This window comes from Tachysurus fulvidraco, chromosome 15 (genome assembly GCF_022655615.1).
Source record: "Tachysurus fulvidraco isolate hzauxx_2018 chromosome 15, HZAU_PFXX_2.0, whole genome shotgun sequence".
In the NCBI taxonomy this organism is placed as follows: domain Eukaryota; kingdom Metazoa; phylum Chordata; class Actinopteri; order Siluriformes; family Bagridae; genus Tachysurus; species Tachysurus fulvidraco.
This window is the reverse complement of record NC_062532.1, coordinates 11468054-11482809: the sequence shown is the minus strand read 5'-3', so window position 1 is coordinate 11482809 and position 14756 is coordinate 11468054. Positions and strand designations below refer to the sequence as shown.

The 14756-nt window shown below is 39.6% G+C and overlaps 2 long non-coding RNA genes across 2 annotated transcripts in view; one reads left to right on the top strand and one right to left on the bottom strand.

Annotated features, from left to right (window-relative positions):
• Window positions 1-3173: 3173 nt before the first annotated feature.
• On the bottom strand, window positions 3174-11341 carry LOC125138706. Its single transcript, XR_007137919.1, has 2 exons — window positions 10843-11341; window positions 3174-3609 (listed from the first exon to the last, which is right to left on the bottom strand). It is a non-coding gene; the product is annotated as an uncharacterized LOC125138706 (long non-coding RNA).
• Window positions 6982-14756, top strand: part of LOC113639557 — a 20105-nt gene continuing 12330 nt past the window's right edge. The window contains exon 1 of the long non-coding RNA XR_003439855.2: window positions 6982-9014. This is a non-coding gene — a long non-coding RNA (uncharacterized LOC113639557). The remainder of the gene's footprint in view (window positions 9015-14756) is intronic.

Below are 14756 nucleotides of genomic sequence, written 5' to 3'. Positions count from 1 at the left end.
GAGGACTAAAAGGTAAAGTGCATAGTATGCAACCTAGTGCAGAGTAAACAATCTAATATGCTACAAGAGAGAGATACATAAAATAAAGCACCGACAAGAGAACAGAATATATTTAGTAGTTGAGGAAGTACATCCAGTACATCCAGTATATATATAGTAAAAGGGTGGCAAAGGCAAAGTAAAAGGCAAATGTTGCTCTCATTTCTTCAGTAATATTATATTATATATGCAGATATCTGACTTACGGTCTTCTGGCTTATCAGTATGTGGGCTTGTGTGCATTTTTGTCTAGTGATGCATTGAAAATAGAAAGCCAGTGTTTGTGTGCCAGTCTTGGTAGATAGGTAGATAAGATGACAAAGACGGTGTTGACAGGGGAAAGTGTGTGCGTATGTGTGTGAATGTGTGTGTATGTGTATGTGTTCTCTCTGGAATGCAAGTGTGGAGTTCTTCCAATCTTCCAGGATCCCGGATCAAGTGTCTGTTGTGCGAGTCTCAGCTTTGGATCTTACCTGAATGAACTGCAGTTTTACCTGCTTTAGATGTAAAGACAGTTTTTCTTGTTGATCAAGTTTTGCATTCTTTTTAAAGTCTTCCTTTTTACAGCACACGTTTGTAGCGCCATGGTGCTTACATCTTATGGATGAACAATATAATAACATAAGGAGAATATTTGTAGTAGTGGACAGTGGACTTGCTCTTAAACCAAACACCCCAAGTGATAATTCTGTTAATAAATCAAAAATCAGATATTTTTTAACCGAATAATGTTAAGCTTATATATTTTTGTTTCATTTGTTTATTTACTACATGCCTGCAGTGCAACTCAATTCACACCTTTATCATCCCGTTCCGTTTTTGCAGGATGTGTCACAGACTTGTAGCCTTTTCCCTTGAAACCGAGTTCTTTCTGCATATGGAGGACTCGTCTCATTTTTTCCCAGCTCTCCTGTTTCCAGTAAGCCGCCGCCCTCCTCTCCCTCTCTGTGGTTTTGCATGGAGTTTACCACTAATGGGCCGCCTCTCCTAGTGCCACTGTTTGCATTACAGTAACGTGTGTTTGCTCAGGGCCTAGCTTTAGCTTGCTGACATGGGCTGATGGCTCTATGGATTTTTCCTAACTTTCATATGATTGAGCCAATGTTTGTGGAAAACTTTATTTTATTATTTAAGTAGTAGAAGAGAGCGAGCCTTAGTACAGCATGAAGTACTGCAACCACTTTTGACTTGTTTACTAGAGTGTCTTAGAACTGAGGTTATACTCTGTGTGTGTGTTTAACTATAAGAGATATGCTTACTTGTGTTTGGTGGCTGAATGCTTGAGGCAATGAGTTGCTGTCACGCTATTGTAATGTCGTGCAGTACAGCATCTGCCACTGCATCAATAATGGCAAGTATAACTCATAGTGGCGGAAAGAGAGAGAGCCAAAGGTGGAAAGTGGAGCATTATCCAGCTGCAGGGTGTGGTGCGTCTGTTAGTGTGTGTGTGTTGCTCAGAACAGCGTCCTCACACCCTTATCTCAGCTTGTATTTACCTGTTTTGTTCCCATGGTGATTCCCGCCTTTTAGCAGACCTGAAAAGGTGTCAGCAGGTGTGTAATAGAGACAGAGGGATTAGGTTCGAAGTCTACTGGAGTTTATGCCAAGTTTTAAACCTGTTTATACTTGGATTCGTCCTCAAATATCATCCTTCGTTCACCAAACCGACAATTATTTTGTTCCTTACTGGGATAAATGTGTGCAAGATTTACAATGGAAAAATGTTTGTTTTTTTTAATCCAGTGCTGTTATAGTATCCCGAGGTGGCATTTAAAATATTCTCCTACTCAGTAAACCATTATTTAATGAAATGAATGAATGAAATCCACACCAATGCTTTGTTTAAACTATTTTACCATTCTGTTTCGGAAAGACTTGGTCAGATGAGACCTAATAATTTAGTAATGAAAAAGCAGAGCAGGTTTGTGTTAGTTGTCTCTTTATATTATTAGCAGGATTTAATCACTAGAAAGGTTCCATTTTGATTCATAGTTTTATAACAGGAAATTTGGAATCTATAATAAATCTACTCCTTCTGTCAACAATAAACCTGTAAAAACTATAGACATTTTTTGATGTGGGTGTACCTCTTTGTTATCTTTGCTTTTCAAAAAGATAATCAAGCAGTAAAAGATGAAAGCAGATAGTATGTGTATGCCTACGATTGAAAACGAAAGAAAGAGGACAAAACGTTTGTGAATGACAGCGAGCAAGCGGCTGATGAGTTTCTTCGAAACAGGAAGTGTGGTGATGTCACTCTCCACATTGACGCAGCCATCTGCTCCTGCTGACGGACAGTTTTTTCTCTGTCACTATGGCGACGGCTGCGGTGTAAGCAAACATCCGGACCTGAAGCCCCCCTCCACACACACACACACACACACAACATTACCGTTTATATTATCACAGCACCACACCTGCACATTAATGGTTTTCCTCGGAACGGTTCCTTATCCAGACCTAAAACACACTCCTTCATAAAAAAATGCTGACTAAATGCAAATCCTGCCAACTGATCGTGTTATTTACTGAGCAGGGTGTGTAGTCTGGAGTGTGTGTTCTTGGGCACTGCGAAAATGTGTCTAATCATCGTAAGGTGATGGGTTTCCCTTAACATTTATGTTTCAACTTTTTGAATGAACTATTTTTTTTTTGGAAAACCGCTCTTTCACTGTGCATCATTTATTTATACTGTTCAAGGTGCCAGTGTGCGTTCGTTCAATGGTGTGTTACATAACCACATGTAATCCCTTCTGAATGATTTAATTCTGTGTGAATGGCTATGTAGCACCATCAAATAGCCTATATTACTGCTCTACATAAAGACAAGGACATTTTTTGATCTCTGAATAATCAGACCAAGGCATTATTGTGTGTGGATTAATTTTCAAATACAGCCGTCACTTCCTCTTTGTTTGGAAATCTGACACAAATGATTGTTTATGTATTTCAGTTTCCATGGTCACACGAGGGGACCGGTGTTTCTTGATGTTTTTTTTTTTTAATTGCTTTCATGGTGGAAATTAAGCTGTCCAAATGACAAGAGGACAGGCGAAAAGACAGTGAACGCCTTGAAGCTTTGGACTCGTTTCAGATAATCTCAGATCACAAGGAAACAGACACAACACACTCAATTTGAATTGGAGCCTTTTAGCATTTATTGATGTCTTACTTTTATTGATGTCACAGGACAAGTCACTGGCGCCAGACAGTAATTGGTAGGCTACTTTTTTATTATCACAAATGATCACATTAATAACTTAAATAAACTGTATATAACCTTCTCGCTCTGGGTTCCAGCTGTGGAGGGCGCAGGAGTGTAGACTTTCCCAGAGTGTACATTTGGTGGCATGAATATCTGTGTGTGTGTGCGTGTATGGATGTGTGTGTGTGTGTGTGTCTGTATGTGTGTGGATGTGGATGTGTGTCTCTAAGGTGTTATGTTGGCAAGACCAGGCCCCTGTTCCTGCTGAACTGAGCCAGCTGAAGAGAGACACTGATTATCAGCACAGCAGGCACAGGAGACCAGCCCACTGATACAGACCAGAGAGAGAGAAACACCGGCAAACACTGTAACACACACAGAGAGGGAGAGAGAGAGAGAGAGAGAGAGAGAGAGAGAGAGAGAGAGAGAGAGAGTGAGAGTGAGAGAGAGAAAGAGAGAGAAAATCTGTGAGCCTCCACAATTCACTGCACAGAGAAACAGCTACAATGATACAGCTCTCTGTATGAATGTATTTAGTCATAAACACAGTTACAGTGCAAAGCAGCTACATAAAATTTATTTATAGATTTGATTTTTATTTGTGTTTTATATTTTGTATATAAGTGAATTAAAGAAAATAGTATTAACAATAATAGCAACAATATAATATGGATATTATTATTATACATATAGAAAAATATACATATAATGTATCTATATAATAAATAATAATGAAACAATAACGTTAATAATATTAGTAATAGTGATTATGATGATGATGATGATTATTATTATTAAAGTAAAATTAACTAGTAAATTTATTTATTATTTTTCTTTTTATGGTGACAATAAATGATTACATATTTGATAAACACACACACACACACACACACACACACACACACAGAGCAATTGTTACATGCGTGAATATATAACCTATAATATATAACTCCAAATACATGAAAATGTCAGTCGACAATAGAATCATTTGTGCGTGCTGTTTTTCCACCATTCTGTTTTATTGTGCTTATAGTTTGTCTTATTTCACTTTCTTCTTTTTCTTGTCCACTTTATTCACTGTTTCTCTGTTTAGCACCATGAACAACTCCGTTTGTTTTGTTGTTTTTTCCTCTCTGTGATAGGGAGAATTAAAAAGAATCGCAAGCCTTGCATCACAGACGAATACACAACACCATTGGGATATATTTTTACTCAGCACTGCAGATAAGGAGACCTCATATCAGAGATTATAAACGACGCACGCTCAGATCTCCTACCCACATGCGTGCAAAACGCTGCACTCATTCTGTGAGACGTTGGCTCTTCATACTCATATAAGAACTTAAATGCTGTGTGGTCGCTGTGTCCTGAAAGCACACAAGAAGAAAACAAAGCAAAACAAAAAGAATTCTGTCTCCTAAAACCACACCTGATAAATGCTCTCACACACATACTCACAATACGCACACACAGTCATTCGCTGAGACATACCATACACACCTACAGGATTCTAGTCCAAGAATAACACATGAGTGTGAGAAACAGACATGTACTTCAGGTGTGGTAGTCTGAAAGCGCTAAATTAAATATCTGGAATATCCTGCTGATTTCTGAGCAATCAAAAAAGCTTAATTACTTGGACTTTTGTTGTTAAGAGGCAGGAGATCTGATATAAAGCCTTCACTGAGTTGTACTTATTAATTACTTCCTTACTTACATTATCATGGGCAAAATGTTCTGAGTAAACATACATATATAAAAAAATTCTTTCAAAATATTTGTTTTGACTTTATTTCTATTTTTTTTTATCGAATGTTGTTCAAATCTGAATCCATTCATCCAAAAAATGTGGTAGTGAATAGAAAAAAACACGACGGAGGTCATTTTTCAGTTGAGGTCTTTCCTTTTTTTTTTTAACATTTGTTTTTGGTTTGTATATTTATACTCGGTTTTCCATTTCTAAAGGCAGTTTGGCAGCTCGGTGAATATTTCCTCAGGGTTCTTTCCATGCCGACTCCATGGGTGTTTGGGCAGACACAGACTGACTGTGATAGACTGACTTAACTGTGCTGTGCAGTGCTTTGAACAGAAAACTGTTGCATGACAGACTTTCACTAGCTGGAGACGCTAGCTGAAACTGGTACACATCACAGAATGCACAAAATCAGACAGAACACCGCTGATGTGCAAATCGATAGCAACCACAGGCACAATTCCACTTAGAGTGAGAAATGTTTAGGTGAAACACCAGTCAGCAGTATGACATTAAGCACGCAACAAAAAAACACACACTCAGGTAAATGTATCAATATGCCAAAAGTCGAAATTATTTGTGTTATAGAAACTTTTTGGACTAGAAAGAAATGGGTTTTTTTTTATTATTTTTATTTTTATATTTTATGTCCTAGGAAATTCAAAGAAACGTTTAAGCTATCGAAGTTTTCTGCTAACATTTCCTACAACATTTTGTAAACGTTCCTTCAACGTTGCCATAACATAAGACTGATAATGTCCCCAACATGTTTTTGTTTAACTTGGAGCATTGTCTGAGCAGCATTCTATTAACATTGTGATGCAAACCCTTACTGTATTTATTATTTATAAATGTTACAACCTAAATTTCCTCCAACTGTTTGAGTACTTTTTAATAATAATAATAATAATAATAATAATAATAATAATAATAATAATAATAATAATAATAATAAGAGCTGGAATAATGAACGAGATTATATTATAGTCAGAAATTTGATTAATAATGTAGAAATCAAGATCAGGGTGATGGTTTGATAGATGCTCATAGTCAGGTGTAAATTAACCAGAAATTTTCTGCTTCATCTGGACTCGTGTGTTGACCCTGGGGGGGCAGAACTTAACCACTGTGAACATGGAGGTTTAGTACACTGTTCACATGTGGCTAAGTCCTGCTACCACAGATTCAAGAAGCAAAATTATATATTTTTCTGTTATGTGTGTGTGTGTGTGTGTGTGTGTGTGTGTGTGTGTGTGTGTGTGTGTGTGTGTGTGTGTGTGTGTGTGTGTGCATAAAAGTGACTTTCTGCATGCACATACTGGCTTGAGCGGGTGTGTCAGCGCCTTGCAGTATTCACGTGGGCACACACACACACACACACACACACACACACACACACACACACACACACACACACACACACACACACACACACACACACACACACATTCCAGAAAGATTAAGAATTTGTGTGTAGTTGTGCATGTGTGTGTCTGTCTGGGTCTCTGACGGGAAGTGTGCGCCGTCTGGGTCGCTTTCTTCATACCAGCCATTGGAAATCCCTGGCAATGTGATTCAGACATTAAGGTTAAAAATCACTCTGCCAGGAATTCCCCTGGCCAGCAGCAGGTACACTGGGGAAAAGGCAGAGAAGGGGATATATGTGAGTGTGTGTGTGTGTGTGTGTTGTAAGGTCATCCCAAGCTGAGGCATTGGTCTCCGTAAAGCTCCTTATATGAATTAATCCCACTGACCCGCGTCTTTGTCATGCAGTTGCAGATCATTGTGGTCGCTTCTTCCTCTCTCAGCACTTTGCAGTGCCCACACTTCCTATGACCTTATAAAAATAGCTTCTCAATGACAGGCCTACATTAGGTCATACAGGAAGTATGAGTTGAGTTCTGTCTCAAGATCAGTGTGACTTTTTCATTCAGGAGGGATTGACTTCTACTTTGTGATAAAGAATCTCTTTATGCCTGCTTACAGAAGGGACGGCAACGTCACAGGTGTTCAGTTACATCTACCAGCATAGCCTCATGAGTACAAACTGATAAGAATTTGCACAGGTTATAAACTGTGAAGGTTAGAGAGAGGGGCAGAGCTTCTTAAAAGACTTTAAAAATTAGTAAATTCAAATAAATCATTTGATGATTAGATAGTGGATAGGTAGAGGACAGGTAGTGGATCTGGAAGCTACTAGGATCACTGGGTACAAGATAAGAGAATTCACCTTGAATGGGACAACAGTCTATCACAGGCCACCACACACACACACACACACACACACACACACACACACACACACACACATACACCGAGGGCCAAATTAACATAACCAATCCGCCTAACCGGTTTTGGACAGTATGAGGAATCCAGAGGGAACCAACCTGAACACGGGAAGAAGACGAGGAACTCGACACGGACGGTAGTCTGAGCTCATAATCCAACACACAGTCCTGTGAAGTAGAACTCTATGTCCTGTGCCACTGATACTGATATCATCAAATGAAATCATTCGTCCATTAGAATTTCTATGAATTTTGCAGACGATTTCCTTGTAGTGCGATACTGCAGGCATCAGACAAAATACTCTGACATAATCCTAATCGTATAACCTAAAAATAATAATACATACCAAATGTATAAATAATTAATAAATTAATATACAACGTGCAGCTGCAAATCACTATATTATTTCTTTATAGTAATAATAATAATACTAATAATAAATAATATACACATTTTTCTTAGTAACGTTCTTTTCTCATAATTTGACTATTTGCTGCTTTGTAAAGAGGAATTATCTCTGAAGTGATCATCTGACCTCAAACTCCATCTCGATCCCACACAGTCAAAGACAGGAACATTACAAGAGCAGGATCACCCACCTGGGGAACTCCCTTCTCTTTGTGTGTGTGTGTGTGTGTGTGTGTGTGTGTGTGTGTGTGTGTGTGTGTGTGTGTGTGTGTGTGTGTGTGTGTTCCATTGTAACAGGCAAACTAAGAGTAAATTGTGTCTACCATACTTTTTCCTCCACTCATACGTACTGCTACTGCTGTCTAAGGATAAAAGATAAATGACTCTATCCACTTACATTTACAGCACTTAATCTACAGCTAAATATGGTGTGTGCAATGTGTGTGTGCAGATACGTGTGTGTGTATATTTCACTTTCTATGTCTATGCGCAAGGAGGTTTTTAAGGGGAAGTGTGAATGGATATATCAAGTTATCTCTCGCAAACAATGGCACGCACAACTGCTCAGCTCATGGCTGTTCAGCAAAAAAAAAAAAAAAAAAAAGGTACAGAAAAAAAAAAGAACATACTATTTGAAATTTTCAGATTCTCATGTACGACCTCAAAAAAATTAAATAAATAAATAAAATAAAATAGCTAAATATGTAAATAAAAAATGTAAAAAATCAGGACCTGAAGCCATTTGCAGAAAGTTTTACACAAATTTTCAAAATACTTCATTTTGAATGCTGCTATTTGAGATCATTGGTTTCAAAAACTTTCAAATTCCCGTCTATGCCCTCAAAAAAACATTAAGGACCTTCAATCATTTGCAGAACATTTCACACTAAATGGTCTGGAGTGATGTAAAACCCAATATTGAATAAAAAACGAATAAAGAGGTCTTCTGAAGCAGTGACGCTATTTGAAGAAGGAGAGTAAATGCATTTTCCCGACTGCCTCCACCACTCTGAACCATTTACCAAGCTTCCTTCGCTCTTGATGGAGCAGAGATGGATGAAGGGAGGATCCCGACACTTTATACACTCTCGCTCGCACCGTCCATTAATAGTTTCCATCAGATCTTTCCCCTCCTTTCCGCTTTCCTCAATTCGGTTGAAGTGGTGCTTTTTTAACACCAATGAGCTCAATCTTTCCCTCTTATGAATGACAGCTCATAGGGTGGTGTGGCGAAAGTGGTTCCATCTCAGAAAATGCCAGAGGAGAGAGAACATAACATAGACCGAGGCAATGGGACAAATCCCACTTTTCCTCAGAACGGTGAGAGATTTTAAGACTTTGTTCACTTAAAGCTACAGGCTCTTAATGTTACGCCTTGCTGTTTTTCATACACATCTCTTTACAGCTTGCATTTTAGAATTTAGCAATAGAAAAAAAGTGGTCCATCTGCTTTAATACTAAATAAAACATAAAAAAAAGTCGGTCATTTGTGTTATCGTCTAGCACTACAGTAGGTCATGGTGGGAGAACGAGTGTGTAGGCCTACAGAAATATATGTGGGTTTGTATATACAGTATATGTGTGTGAGTGTGTGTGAGAGAGTGCAAGAGAGTGAGAGAGACAGATAATAATGCCTGTTTCCCCAGTAGAGAGTTGAAACAGCTGGGTCCTCTTCTCCACCCGCTTTAGATACGCTTCTCCCCTGTGTGTACGTGTATGTGTGTGTTGCACAGAAGCTGATTAACAGTACACACTCTGTCCAAACCATCTCTCGTTTTTTATTTATGTTCCTTTTTTTATTGTATAAACATACGGATGTTTAAAGTTTTAAGTTAAATGATTTTGTCTGGCTGATTATTTTTATGAGTTAATAACTCAGTTTCTACAGAAAACCATTTGGAGGCTGATTACATCGTAGTTAGGAATTTATGGGTAAAAGGCTAGTTACAAACTTTGTAAATTCCCAGCTGTAATTATGCAGGATGTTATAGTCATGACTCAACAAAAGTAGCCAAAGGGACAATCTACTGCCTTTATTGCCACTGTGTGACATAGCGTGGATTTGTGTTGTCTAAAAACTTTATTATGTCAAATACAAATACTGCCAAAGCTAATGTCACTTAATAAGATGCTTTTTATAGCTTTAAAGATAGTGAAATAAAGGATGTTCCTTTAGTCAGTGTGTGTGTAAGTGTGTGTAAACCAATCTCCCAGCCGTGACCCATTACTTCAACACATCATAAAGCCATGGAAGTGTCAGGGGTCAAGCTGTCCCTCACACACACACACACACACACACACACACACACACACGCACGCAGACGCACGCACGCAGACGCACGCACGCAGACACACACACACACACACACACACACACACACACACACACACACACACACACACACACACAAAGCACTTGTTCCACAAGCACACGCTTTTTTGGTTCTTGTTCCAGTCCACAGCTAGAACAAAGCAAAAATAATGACAGGTTTAAGACCAGGACTTCTTCCTTTTGTCATCTCTCACACTCCTTCTCTTCATACAGTAACACTTCTCTATTGGATTTTTTTCCTCTACCCTGTCCCTTTAGTGTGGGACCTTGGGCATATTTTTCTCACTCCTACTTCATGCCCCTCTCTTCCGAGTTGTTTAGGCTGTGCGGCATCTGGCTCAGTCTTACGAGCCCCAAGAACAATGAGTGGAATGTTGCAGCGCACTGTGTGGCTTCGTAGCCCACTCTTCCAGAACTTTTTACGACCTCCGCTGCGCCCGGCCAAAAACGCGCGTCTGGCTGACAGGCGTCAGTGTGCACACAAAGACAGACCCACACTATCAGACAGACAGAAATCCCATTCAGAGGACCTATTTACAGATGACCTTTCTGTCAGATGGGACTTCACGGCAACCGCGGACTCTGGTGATTCCTCGGACCTAATCTCAGCGCTCATGCACGCATGACCAACTAAGGACAAACCATCCTGAAAAGGCCAGCCTCTCTTTTCACAAACATCCCCATCACACACCCAGCGAGTTTACTTCGAGAAGACAAACGTTATAATGTAAACAAGTGCTCCAGCTAAACAGCAGAAATCGCCTCCTGACCCGAACTTCACTTGAAAGTTTGAAAAAAGAAGGCTCCAATGCTTACCTGTTACTTTTTTTGCACTTTTTCCTACTCTCCCTTCTTAAAACTCAGACTGTGAGAATCCAGAAGATTGCAGTGAGTCTTACGAGGGAGCGCCCAACAGCCTTGCAGACACCATGTGTGCGAGTGTGTGAAAGAGAGAGAGAGAGAGAGAGAGAGAGAGAGAGAGAGAGAGAGAGAGAGAGAGAGAGAGAGTGTCTGGGAGCCAGACGGGGTTAGAGCGAGGGTGTGAGTGAGTGAACGAGTGCGCACGGGGAAGGGAATTCCAATTTGTATAACGTCAGAAGCCCAAGTCCCCCCTCCCTCCCTCCACTCCCCACCAGTGTGGAGTACAGGAAGGGGCAGGGTGCAATTACGCCGCAGTGCTGCTAATAAAAGAGCAAGCCTGTTTCCCCTCTTTCAGGCAGCAGACGGCAGGCAATAACACACTCTCACGACCTACCCAGCCTTTTATTTTCTCTGTTTGATGAGCTGTTCTAGCTACTCATTTGCTTCACAGTCTAGCCAGTCTATGTGTGTATGTGAGTGTGTGTGTGTGTGTGTGTGTGTGTGTGTGTGTGTGTGTGTGTGTGTGTGTGTGTGTGTGTGTGTGTGTGTGTGTGTGTGATCTCCCAAAAAACTTTACCTAAACATATGGATATAAAGTCAGTTGACTCCTACAATGTATATTACAGTATCACAAATATTGATCTTTGAAGAAATCTGAGCTTTTAAAGTAAACCAATTAAAAATATAGTTGCCTTGTAAATTATACTCCCACACATCCTTGATATCATGCTATATAGTTATTTATTTAGGGAAAAGCAGAAATGCTAGAAGAAATGCAGAAAAACAAACCTAGCTATCTATATTAATTGCTTAACAATTTGATTTGCTTCACCATTAGCGTTTGTAATGTTGGATACTGGCTAGTTGCTAATACCAGTTAGCTAATATAAATAACTAGTTAACTTATCTAACCCAGGAGAGTGACTGGAATGATACAAAGTATGACGTTCGCTCTCTCTCTCTGTCTCTCTCTCTCTTTCTCTCTCTCTCTCTCTCTCTCTCTCTCTCTCTCTCTCTCTCTCTCTCTCTCTCTCTCTCTCTCTCTCTCACACACACACACACACACACACACACACACACACACACACACACACACACACACACACACACACACACACACACACACACACACACACACACACACACTTCAGCTGTTGCTATAAAGTGAACTCGCCTTCAGTGGCTCTCTAAAGTGATTTGTGTAGATCAGGTTTTGAGAATCGTTCTAGACCTTATGAGAAGACTACTTAAACCCTGCACCTGCCTACTGTTGACAACACACACACACACACACACACACACACACACACACACACACACACACACACACACACACACACACACACACACAACCCCCCCACTCCACGTACTGAAGGCCCCAAGGGGTAGTTACTCTTTACCGACAGAGCTATTAGACACTTTACGACTTCCAGTGTCTCGCCTCCTCTCTTCTCGTCCCCTCCTTTCGTCTTTCTTCCACTCAGAACCTTCGTTCTCTCTGTGAGAACAGAGCCTCTCAGACGTCTACGCCCATCTAAGTGCTGTACACACGTCACACATTCCTCTTCCCAGCACACACACAAACATATACGCACACATAAACACACACTGTCTCCTGGCAACCCACAAATGCACATGTAATCAGAATGATCTGGGAACTTTTGAAATTTGATTAAGAGTTTATTTTTCTGTGATTCTGAAACTGTGTGATAACGCTAGTGTAGTCCTTTGGGTGCACGTGTGTGTTTGTGTGTGAAAGACGTAGAGACTGCATATTTCTCTAAGAAGCCAGATGCATGATGTTGGATTTTAATTTGTTTCATACAGCAGACTTAACATTATGCTGTATTGTTTGTGTTTATAGGTCAGAGTGTCGCTCTTGACAGATAGTGTGTTATGGAGCTCGGTTAAGCACTGTTACTTTAAATTAATAAAATACATTTTGGTGTGTGAGCTCCATATTTACATCAGACCTATTATATACTGTATGGATTCTAACCTTGAGCAATCTGACCTTGCATGGGCCCCAGTGAGTTGGACACCAGTGAGCTAGACCCCATGAGATAAAATGCTCTTTTACAAACACTACAGCTTTTACTAACACACATGCGCACACACACACACACACACACACACACACACACACACACACACACACACACACACACACACACACACACACACACACACACACACACACACACAGGGGTCAAAATGTTTCATTTGGTCACTGAGTTTAAGGTTACTGTGAGATTCCGGTGTAAACTTATTAATTAGCTGTAATTTACTAAGTAGCATTAATAATTACATCTAATAATTACTTTAGGTCCACATACTGTATGGATCGTAAGGCAAATGTTCATAGGCATGCATTTGTGTGTGTATGAGTGTGTGTGTGTGTGTGTGTGTGTGTGTGTGAAAGACAAATAAGGGATTACACAAGCAAATAATAATGTACGAAGCCGACAGTCCTGTTTGACACATTTGCTCTGTTCCAGATTGAAATGTATAAAGCAACATGTGTAAAAAAAAAAAAAAAATCTCTCTTTCTCTCTCTGTGTGTGTATGTGTGTGCGTGTGTGTCATGTGCCATGTCAGTATGACTGTGTGTCTCAGACTCTGACTCATACTGCTATAACTGACTCTAATCTCAGCCTCAGGCCCCTAAAAAAATCCAGTTTGGTTGTCATGACAGCAGGGATCTAATTATACAAGCATTCCTAAGAAGAAACAAGTCTCTCTCTCTCTCTCTCTCTCTCTCTCTCTCTCTCTCTCTCTCTCTCTCTCTCTCTCTCTCTCTCTCTCTCTCTCTCTCTCTCCTAATTCAACGACAAGCACAATCAGTACCTATATCTGTTTTCCCAAAGTAGTCGCTATAGCACGACTGTTTTCACCTCTGATACTCCTTCACATTTCATAACCCTAGGATAATAATCTGGTACCTTCACTGAAAAAATAAAAATCAGTACCAAGGTGATTAAGCTGAGTGCCAAAACAGTAAGGAAAACTTTCTCTGGAGTTAAACAAAAGCTGACATGATAATAAAGTGTTAGAGGTAAATATGTAGGTGGTTCCTTGCCCATTAAAAATATTTAAACTAGCCACAAGCTATTAGACAAAAAAACCATCAGTCTAATTACTGTTTCTTATGTTGATAAGAATGGGTTTAGCTTGTGCATATTTGTTCTTATGCTTGATCAACAACTGTCTGCACGTTTGAAATTAACATCATCGGTGCACTCTCACACTTTCAGTATACGTGTAGTTGCGTGTTACATATTCAACTAAAATAAACTGAAAATACTGAGGGGATTTTTACCGACTGAGAAGAATCACATCAGTAAATGGTACTACGCGTGTGTAATATGGCGATGGCTTGTATAAATACACAAGCACAATGTACATTATACAAGTATTACATTATACAAGTCCAGCTTTTATATCATCCTTGTATCATATAGGTATCATATCTTTTAAAAACAGTATCGCTGAAAAAATGTTGTAATAAACTGGTAATAACAAATACATTAACACACTGAATCACCTTTGAACTGTTAAAAATGAGAGAGAATTTCTTGTTACAGTCATGATACACTCAGGTGGATGAATGTGATCCACATACTCTATTTGGGTACACAAGATGTGCTGTAACAGTCTATATAACACTGTATACTATATTAGAGTTTCTACATATTTGACTATGCATGCATTTGATAAACAGGTTTAATACTGCAAGAACTGTAAGAAATATCTGAGGGATGTGGAAGATTAGTGGTTATGGTATTGGACAACCAATTAGAAGGTTGTAGGTTTGAATCCGTTACACCAAGCTGCCACAGCTGGACCCCTGAACACCGCCCTTAACTCAG